General features: G+C 31.6%; 1 non-coding gene across 1 annotated transcript; it reads right to left on the bottom strand.

The window, feature by feature from the left end:
• Positions 1-9,763: 9,763 nt before the first annotated feature.
• Positions 9,764-9,935, bottom strand: LOC148938570 (U1 spliceosomal RNA). Its single transcript, XR_016143671.1, has one exon. It is a non-coding gene; the product is annotated as a U1 spliceosomal RNA (small nuclear RNA).
• Positions 9,936-10,843: the final 908 nt, after the last annotated feature.

Here is a 10,843-nt window from a genome sequence, read left to right as displayed (position 1 = left end):
ACTGTGACAAGGTAAACCACGACAAAACACTACTGAAATATTCCAACTCTTGCATTTCACTGAAATAAAACCAAACTGAACTTTGAAAAATCAAGAGAATGTAATTGTGACAAGGTAAACCACATCAAAATACTACTGAAATATTCCAACTCTTGCATTTCACCGAAATAAAACCAAAATAAACTTTGAAAAATTAAGGGAATGTAAGTCTGACGTGATAAACCATGACAAAACACTATTGAAATATCCCAACTCTTTCATTTCATCGAAAGAAATTCAAAATGAACTTTGAAAAAATAAGAGAATGTAACTGTGACAAGGTAAACCACGACAAAACACTACTGAAATATTCCAACTCTTGCATTTAATTATAGAAATTCAAAATGAACTTTGAAAAATTAAGAGAATGTAACTGTGACAAGGTAATCCGCAACAAAACACTACTGAAATATTCCAACTCTTGTATTTCAACGAAAGAAATTCAAAATGAACTTTGAAAAATCAAGAGAATGTAACTGTGACATGGTAAATCATGACATAACACTAGTGAAATATTCCAACTCTTGCATTACAATGAAACAAATTCAAAATGAACTTTGAAAAATCAAGAGAATTTAACTGTGACAAGGTAAACCATATCAAAACACTACTGAAATATTCCAACTCTTGCATTTCACCGAAAGAAATTTAAAATGAACTTGGAAAAATCAAGAAAATGTAATTGTGACAGGTTAAACCACAACAAAACACTACTGAAATATTCCAACTCTTAAATTTCAACGATAGAAATTCAAAATGAACTTTGAAAAATTAAGAGAATGTAACTGTGTTAAGGTAAACCACAACAAAACACTACTGAAATATTCCAACTCTTGCATTTCAACGAAAGAAATCCGAAATGAACTTATAAAAATCCATAGAATATAACTGTGATATGGTAAACTACGACAAAACACTACTGAAATAATCCAACTCTTGCATTTCAATGAAAGAAATTCAAAATGAACTTTGAGAAATCAAGAGAATGTAACTGTGAGAAGTTAAACCACGACAAAACACTACTGAAATATTCCAACTCTCGCATTTCAACGAAAGAAATTCAAAATGAACTTTGAAAAATTAAGAGAATGTAACTGTGACAAGGTAAAGCACAACAAAACACTACTGAAATAATCCAACTCTTGCATTACAATTTAATAAATTCAAATGAACTTTTGAAAATCAAGAGAATATAACTGTGACAAGGTACACCACGACAAAGCACTGCTGACATATTCCAACTCTTGCATTTGAATGAAAGAAATTCGAAATGAATTTTGAAAAATAAAGAGAATGTATCTGTGACAAGGTAAACCATGATAAAACACTACTGAAAAAATCCAACTATTGTATTTCAATGAAAGAAATTAAAAATGAACCTTGAAAAATCAAGAGAATGCAACTGAGACACGTTGAACCATAAAAAAGCCCCACCGAAATAATCCAATTCTTGCATAAGTTGAAATAAATTCAAATGAACTTTGAAAAATCAAGAGAATGTAACTGTGACAAGGTAAACCATGACAAAACACTACTGAAATATTCCAACTCTTGTATTTCAACGAAAGAAATTGAAAATGAACTTTAAAAAATTAAGAGGATATAACCGTGACAAGGTAAAGCACAACAAAACACTACTGAAATAATCCGACTCCTGCATTTCAATTAAAGAAATTAAAATGAACTTTGAAAAATCAAGAGAATGTAACTGTGACATGGTAAACCACGACAAAACACTACTGAAATATTCCAACTCTTGCATTTCAATGAAAAAAATTCGAAATGAACTTTGAAAAATCAATAGAATGTATCTGTGACAAGGTAAACCATGAAAAAACACTAGTGAAATATTCCAACTCCTGCATTTCAACGAAAGAAATCCAAAATGAACTTTGAAAAATCAAGAGAATGTAACTGTGACAAGGTAAACCATGACAAAACACTACTGAAATATTCCAGCTCTTGCATTTCAACGAAAGAAATCCAAAATGAACTTTGAAAAATAAAGAGAATGTAACTGTGATATGGTAAACCGCCTCAAAAAACTACTGAAATATTCCAACTCTTGCATTTAAACGAAAGAAATTCAAAATAAACATTGAAAAATTAAAAGAATGTAACTGTGACAGGGTAAAGAATGACAGAACACTACTGAAATATTCCAACTCTTGCATTTCAACGAATGAAATCCAAAATGAACTTTGAAAAATCAAGAGAATGTATCTGTGACAAGGTAAACCACTACAGAACACTACTAAAATATTCCAACTCTTGCATTTCAATGAAAGAAATTCGAAATGAACTTTGAAAAATCATGAGAATGTAAGTGTGACAAGGTAAACCACAACAAAACACTACTGAAATATTCCAACTCTTGCATTTCAACGAAAGAATTTCAAAATGAACTTTGAAAAATCAAGAAAGTGTAACTGTGACAAGGTAAACCACAGTAAACCACGACAAAACACTACTGAAATATTCCAACTCTTGCATTTCACGAAAGAAATTCAAAATGAACTTTGAAAAATAAAGAAAGTGTAACTGTGTCATGTTAAATCACAACAAAACACATTTCAAAGTAAGAAATTCAAAAATGAACTTTGAAAAATCAAGAAATGCAACTGTGACAAGGTAAACCACGATAAAACACTACTGAAATATTCCAACTCCTGCATTTCAACGAAAGAAATTCAAAATGAACTTTGAAAAATCATAAGAGTGTAACTGTGACAAGGTAAAACATGATAAGACACAACTAAAATAGTCCAACTCTTGCATTTAAAGTAAAGAAATTAAAAAATTAACTTTGAAAAATCAAGAGAATGTAACTGTGACAAAGTAAACCGAGACAAAACACTACTAAAATATTTCAACTTTTCCATATTACGAAATAAATACAAAAATTAACTGTGAAAAATCAAGAAAATGTAACTGTGACAAGGTAAACCACAATAAAACACTACTGAAATATTCCAACTCTTGCATTTCACGAAAGAAATTCTAAATGAACTTTAAAAAATCAGACAAGGTAAACCACAGTAAACCACAACAAAACACTACTGAAATATTCCAACTCTTGCATTTCACGAAAGAAATTCAAAATGAACTTTGAAAAATCAAGAAAATGTAACTGTGTCAAGGTAAAGCACGACAAAACAAATTTCAATATAAGACATTCAAAAATTAACTTTTATAAATCAAGAGAATGTAACTGTGATAAGGTAAACCACGACAAAACACTACTGAAATATTCCAACTCCTGCATTTCAACGAAAGAAATTCCAAATGAAATTTGAAAAATCAAGAGAGTGTAACTGTGACATGGGAAACCACGACAAAACACTACTGAAATATTCCAACTCTTGCATCTCAACGAAAGAAATTCCAAAATGAACTTTGAAAAAACAAGAGAATGTAACTGTGACAAAGTAAACCACGACAAAACACTACTAAAATATTTCAACTCTTGCATCTTAAGAAAGAAATTCAAAAATGAACTTTGAAAAATCCAGAAAATGTAACTGTGACAAGGTAAACCACAACAAAAGACTACTGAAATATTCCAACTCTTGCATTTCACGAAAAAAATTCAAAATGAACTTTAAAAAATCAAGAGAATGTAACTGTGACAAAGTAAACCACGACAAAACACTACTGAAATATTCCGACTCTTGGATTTCACGAAAGAAATCCACAATGAACTTTGAAAAATCAAGAGAATGTAACTGTGACAAGGTAAACCACGATAAGACACTACTGAAATATTCCAACTCTTGCATTTCAACGAAAGAAAGTCAAAATGACTTTTGAAAAATCAAGAGATTGTAACTGTGACAAAATAAACCACGACAAAACACTACTGAAATATTCCAACTCTTGGATTTCACGAAAAAAATCCACAATGAACTTTGAAAAATCAAGAAAATGTAACTGTGAAAAAGTAAACCACGACAACACACTACTGAAATATTCCAACTCTTGCATTTCAACGAAGGAAATTCAAAATGAACTTTTAAAAATCAAGAGAATGTAACTGTGACAAGGTAAACCACGACAGAACACTACTGAAATATTCCAACTCTTGCATTTCCATGAAAGAAATTCGAAAGAAAAAGAAAAAAAAATCAAGAGAATGTAACTGTGAAATGGTAAACCACGACAAACCACTACTGAAATATTCCAACTGTCCTAGTCGATTACGTCATTCTATGCCCATATATGGGCCCCCTTCATGACCTCCTGATAGGGTTCTACCGATTATGTAGTCAATTTCTCAGAAATCCATTTGTCCGAGGTAAACAAGGTAAACCATGACAAAACACTACTGAAATATTCCAACTCTTGCATTTCAACGAAAGAAATTAAAAATGAACTTTGAAAAATTAAGAGAATGTAACTGTGACAAAGTAAAACACAACAAAACACTACTGAAATAATCCAACTCTTGCATTTCAATGAAAGAAATTCAAATGAACGTTGAAAAATCAAAAGAATGTAACTTTGACAAGGTAAACCACGACAAAACACTACTGAAATATCTCAACTCTTGCATTTCAATGAAAGAAATTAGAAATGAACTTAGAAAAATCAATAGAATGTATCTGTGACGATGTAAACCATAACGAAACACTACTGAAATATTCTAACTCTTGCATTTCAACGAAGGAAATCCACGACGGGCTTTGAAAAATCAAGAGAATGCAACTGTGAAAAGGTAAACCGCGACAAAACACTACTGAGATATTCTAACTCTTAAATATCAAAGAAAAAAATTCAAAAAGAACTTTCAAAAATTAATAGAATGTAACTGTAACAAGGTGAATCAAGACAAAACCCTACTGAAATAATCGAACTTTTTTAATTAATCGAAAGAAACCGAAAATAAACTTTGAAAAATTAAGAGAATGTAGCTGTGATATGGTAAACAGTCTCGAAAAACTACTGAAATACTCAAACTCATACATTTCAACGAAAGAAATTCAAATTAAACATTTAAAATTAAAGGAATGTAACTGTGACAAGGTAAACCATGACAAAACACTACTGAAATATTCCAACTCTTGCATTTCAAAGAAAGAAATTCAAAAAGAACTTAGTAAAATAAAGAGAATGTAACTGTGACTATGTAAACCATCACAAAACACTATTGAAATATTCCAACTCTTGCATTTCAACGAAAGAATTTCAAAATAAACTTTGAAAAATAAAGAGAATGTAACTGTGATATGTTAAATCACGACAAATCACTACTGAAATAATCCAATTCTTGCATTTAAATGAGAGATATTAAAAATAAACTTTGAAAAATCAAGAGAATGTAAATGCGACAAGGTAAACTATGACAGAAAACTACTGAAATATTACAACTCTCGCATTTCAAAGAAAGAAATTCAAAATGAACTTTGAAAAATCAAGAGAATGTAACTGTGACATGGTAAACCATGACAAAACACTACTGAAATAATCCAACTCTTGCATTTCAATGAAAGAAATTCAAATGAACTTTGAAAAAGCAAGAGAATGTAACTGTGACAAGATAAATCACGACAAAACACCACTGAAATATTCCAACTCTTGCATTTCAATAAAAGAAATTCGAAATGAAATTTGAAAAATCATGAGAATGTAAGTGTGACACGGTAAACCACAACAAAACACTACTGAAATATTCCAACTCTTGCATTTCAACGAAAGAAATTCAAAATGATCTTTGAAAAATCAAGAAAGTGTAACTGTGACAAGGTAAACCACAGTAAACCACGACAAAACACTAATGAAATATTCCAACTCTTGCATTTCACAAAAGAAATTCAAAATGAACTTTGAAAAATAGAGAAAATGTAACTGTGTCAAGGTAAAGCACAACAAAACACATTTCAACTAAATAAATTCAAAAATGAGCTTTGAAAAATCAAGAGAATGTAACTGTGACAAGGTAAACCACGATAAAACACTACTGAAATATTCCAACTCTTGCATTTCAACGAAAGAAATCCAAAATGAACTTTGAAACATCAATAGAATTTAACTGTGATAAGGTAAACAACTACAGAACACTACTAAAATATTCCAACTCTTGCATTTCAATGAAAGAAATTCAAAAATGAACTTTGAAAAATCAAGAAAATGTAACTGTGACAAAGTAAACCACGACAAAACACTACTAAAATATTTCAACTCTTGCATCTTAAGAAAGAAATTCAAAAATGAACTTTGAAAAATCCAGAAAATGTAACTGTGACAAGGTAAACCACAATAAAACACTACTGAAATATTCCAACTCTTGCATTTCACGAAAGAAATTCAAAATGAACTTTAAAAAATCAAGAAAATGTAACTGTGTCAAGGAAAAGCACAACAAAACACATTTCAACGAAAGACATTCAAAAATGAACTTTGAAAAATCAAGAGAATGTAACTGTGACAAGGTAAACCACGATAAGACACTACTGAAATATTCCAACTCTTGCATTTCAACGAAAGAAATTCAAAATGAACTTTGAAAAATCAAGAGAGTGTAACTGTGACATGGGAAACCACGACAAAACACTACTAAAATATTACAACTCTTGCATTTCAAGGAAAGAAATTAAAAAATGAACTTTGAAAAATCAAGAAAATGTAACTGTGACAAAGTAAACCGCGACAAAACACTACTAAAATATTTCAACTCTTGCATCTTACGAAATAAATACAAAAATGAACTTTGAAAAATCCAGAAAATGTAACTGTGACAAGGTAAACCACAACAAACAACTACTGAAATATTCCAACTCTTTCATTTCACGAAAGAAATTCAAAATGAACTTTAAAAAATCAAGAAAATGTAACTGTGTCAAGGTAAAGCACAACAAAACACATTTCAATGAAAGAAATTCCAAAATGAACTTTGATAAATCAAGAGAATGTAACTATGACAAAGTAAACCACGATAAGACACTACTGAAATATTCCAACTCTTGCATTTCAACGAAATAAATTCCAAATGAACTTTGAAAAATCAAGAGAGTGTAACTGTGACATGGGAAACCACGACAAAACACTACTGAAATATTCCAACTCTTGCATCTCAAGGAAAGAAATTCCAAAATGAACTTTGAAAAAACAAGAGAATGTAACTGTGACAAAGTAAACCGCGACAAAACACTACTAAAATATTTCAACTCTTGCATCTTATGAAAGAAATTCAAAAATGAACTTTGAAAAATCCAGAAAATGTAACTGTGACAAGGTAAACCACAACAAAACACTACTGAAATATTCCAACTCTTGCATTTCACGAAATAAATTCAAAATGAACTTTAAGAAATCAAGAGAATGTAGCTGTGACAAAATAAACCACTAAAAAACACTACTGAAATATTCCGACTCTTGCATATCACTAAAGAAATACACAATAAACTTTGAAAAATCAAGAAAATGTAAGTGTGAAAAAGTAAACCACGACAAGACACTACTGAAATATCCCAGCTCTTACATTTCAACGAAAGAAAGCCACAATGACCTTTGAAAAATCAAGAGAATGTAACTGTGACAAGGTAAACCACGATAAGACACTACTGAAATATTCCAACTCTTGCATTCCAACGAAAGAAATTCAAAATGAACTTTGAAAAATCAAGAGAATATAACTGTGACAAGGTAAACCATGACAAAACACTACTGAAATATTCCAACTCTTGCATTTCAACGAAAGAAATCGAAAATGAACTTTGAAAAATCAAGAGAATGTAACTGTGAAATGGTAAACCACGACAAACCACTACTGATATATTCCAACTATCCTAGTCGATTACGTCATTCTATGCCCATATATGGACCCCTGTCATGACCTCCTGATAGCGTTCTACCGATTATGTAATCAATTTCTCAGAAATCCATTTTTCCTAGTCGATTACGTCATTCTATGCCCATACATTGACTCCCGTCACGAGCTCCTGATAGGGTTCTACCGATTATGTAATCAATTTCTCAGAAATCCATTGTGTGTCTATGTCTCTGTCTGTGTCTGTGTCATGTGTCATGTGTCGTGTCATGTGTCATGTGTCATGTGTCATGTGTCATGTGTCATGTGTCATGTGTCATTCGCCCCGGAGAGAATGCACTTGGAAACAATAAATAAATCGACCTTGAAAACACATCAAAGTGAGAAAAATCCTGTTTTTTCATTCTCAGTGAGAAAAACCATAAAAACATCCATAAATTGACACACACACATAATCATCCATGAAACATTCATCAAAGTGAGAAAAATCCTGTTTTTTCATTCTCAGTGAGAAAAACCATAAAAACATCCATAAATTGACCAACACACATAACCATCCATGAAACATCCATCAAAGTGAGAAAAATCCATTTTTCTCATTCTCACTGACAAAAACCATAAAAACATCCATAAATTGACCAACACACATAACCATCCAAGGAACATCAATCAAAGTGAGAAAAATCGTGTTTTTTCATTCACACTGACAAAAACCATAAAAACATCAATAAATTTACCAACACACATAACCATCCATGAAACATCCATCAAAGTGAGAAAAATCCTGTTTTTTCATTCTCACTGACAAAAACCATAAAAACATCCATAAATTGACCAACACACATAACCATCCATGAAACATCCATCAAAGTGAGAAAAATCATGTTTTTTCATTCTCACTGATAAAACCCATAAAAACATTCATAAATTGACCAACACACATAACCATCCATGAAACATCCATCAAAGCGAGAAAAATCCTGTTTTTTTATTCTCAGTGACAAAAACCGTTAAAACATTCATAAATTGACCAACACACATAACCATCCATGAAACATCCATCAAAGTGAGAAAAATCCTGTTTTTTTATTCTCACTGACAAAAAAAATAAAAAAATACCTAAATTGACCAACAAACATAAAAATCCAGTAAACATCTAACAAAGTGAGAAAATTCCTGTTCTTTTATTCTCTCTGACAAAACCATAAAAACATTCATACATTGTCCAACACACATACCCATCCATGGAACATCAATCAAAGTGAGAAAAATACACTTTTCTTATTCCCTCTGACAAAAACCGTAAAAAAATCCATATATTGACAAGAACACATAACCATCCATGAAACATCTATCAAAGTGAGAAAAAATCCTGTTTTTTCATTCTCACTGACAAAAACCATAAAAACATCCATAAATTGTCCAACACACATAACCATCCATGAAACATCCATCAAGGTGAGAAAAAACCTGTTTTTTTATTCTCACTGACAAAAACCATAGAAACCTTCATAAATTGACCAACACACATAACCATCCATGAAACATCCATCAAAGTGAGAAAAATCCTGTTTTTTCATTCTCAGTGACAAAAACCATAAAAACATCCATAAATTGACCAACACACATAACCATCCATGAAACATCCATCAAAGTGAGAAAATTCCTGTTTTTTCAAGTGAGAAAAATCGTTTTTTTTCATTCTCAGTGAGAAAACCATCTCCCTAGGGACTCTATGCCCAAATATGGTGTTCTGTCACGAGTCAATAAGGCCTTTCTACTAACATGTAAGTTTATCAAGATAAAATATTTTTTTCAAAAGGACCAAATGATCAATTTTTTTACATGTCTCATTATTTTCTTAACAAAATCAAATTGTTTAGTATACTATTTTATATCAAATAAGAAAAATATGACATATAAAAGAGGCCCAAATTATAAAAATTTTCAATGTGTGGACGGTGGTCCATGCCAACGCAGTCCCCCACTACTAAAAATTATGCTGTAGAGTTACCCCCATTTGGGGTAATCACAGAGGTCAGCCAATGAGCCAATCCGAAGCGCAATGGAAATGCCTCACCCTAGGAGCGTCTCCTTCATGATCAAGGCAGATTTTTAGCCAGGTAAGTATATGTTTGATTAACATCTTACTAATATATTTAATAGACATAAATCTGGTTGCTTTGAATACCACTCAGAAGCTCCGATTTATTTTACAGATGCAGGTTTACAAAACTTTTTCACATCAATGAATCAAGTCTCTAGATTATTTTTGAAAATAGCAATGTCCCATTTCTTTTTCATATGTAAACATCTTAATCCTTTGAATGCAAGTTTACCTTTTTGAGAAAAGAATATCAGGGGTTTCTCACTCTGTTATCAATTTGACTGAAAAGTGGAAACTTTAATTTCTGAGAACCCAGGGGCCGTTCTACTTATTGTGCCAATTATTTTCTTGTTAACAACCAAAGGGGGCTTTAGTCATTACTACTACTGCTAACAACTCACCACAGAAACAAGCCGTCTGAGGCCAAAAACAGTCAACTCAGCAATTCCATTTGAATCTTGGTTCAATTTAAATTTATCGCGCACTATTCTTGAAAAAGGTGCATGGGGAGTTCAATTTAATAATGGTGAGTAGTAATTGGCTTTTTCACAATTAAACTTTGTACACTAAATACTATTTTTTTTCTTTTGTCAGATGAAAAAAAAATGACTTTCCATATATTTAAGGTCTTAGAAATTACAGGTGTTGTTTCTAGAAAATTTGAAAAGTGCATTATACACATTAATGATTAGGGTTCATGGACTTTGATTTCCCCTCGAAAGGGGTGCGCCAATCTCAGAGGTACTGTAATACCGGGCCAACTCGTGAAGGGAGCGGAGCGAGCCCCGACATGCCCCTGATTTCCAAAAATCAGTTTAACATTCTGGGCCCCATGTAGGGACAGGGTTGCCAACTTTCTGTAAACACATATGCTCCTTGAGCATTCATAAATATGTTCTTTTCAGCCAAATTATGTCCATATTTTGTCTATA

The sequence above is a fragment of the Artemia sp. Qi Xiang Cuo genome, unplaced genomic scaffold (genome assembly GCF_049724085.1).
Source record: "Artemia sp. Qi Xiang Cuo unplaced genomic scaffold, ASM4972408v1 HiC_scaffold_3123, whole genome shotgun sequence".
NCBI lineage: Eukaryota > Metazoa > Arthropoda > Branchiopoda > Anostraca > Artemiidae > Artemia > Artemia sp. Qi Xiang Cuo.
The sequence above is the reverse complement of the archived record's forward strand: the minus strand, read 5'-3'. Positions and strand labels throughout refer to the sequence as shown.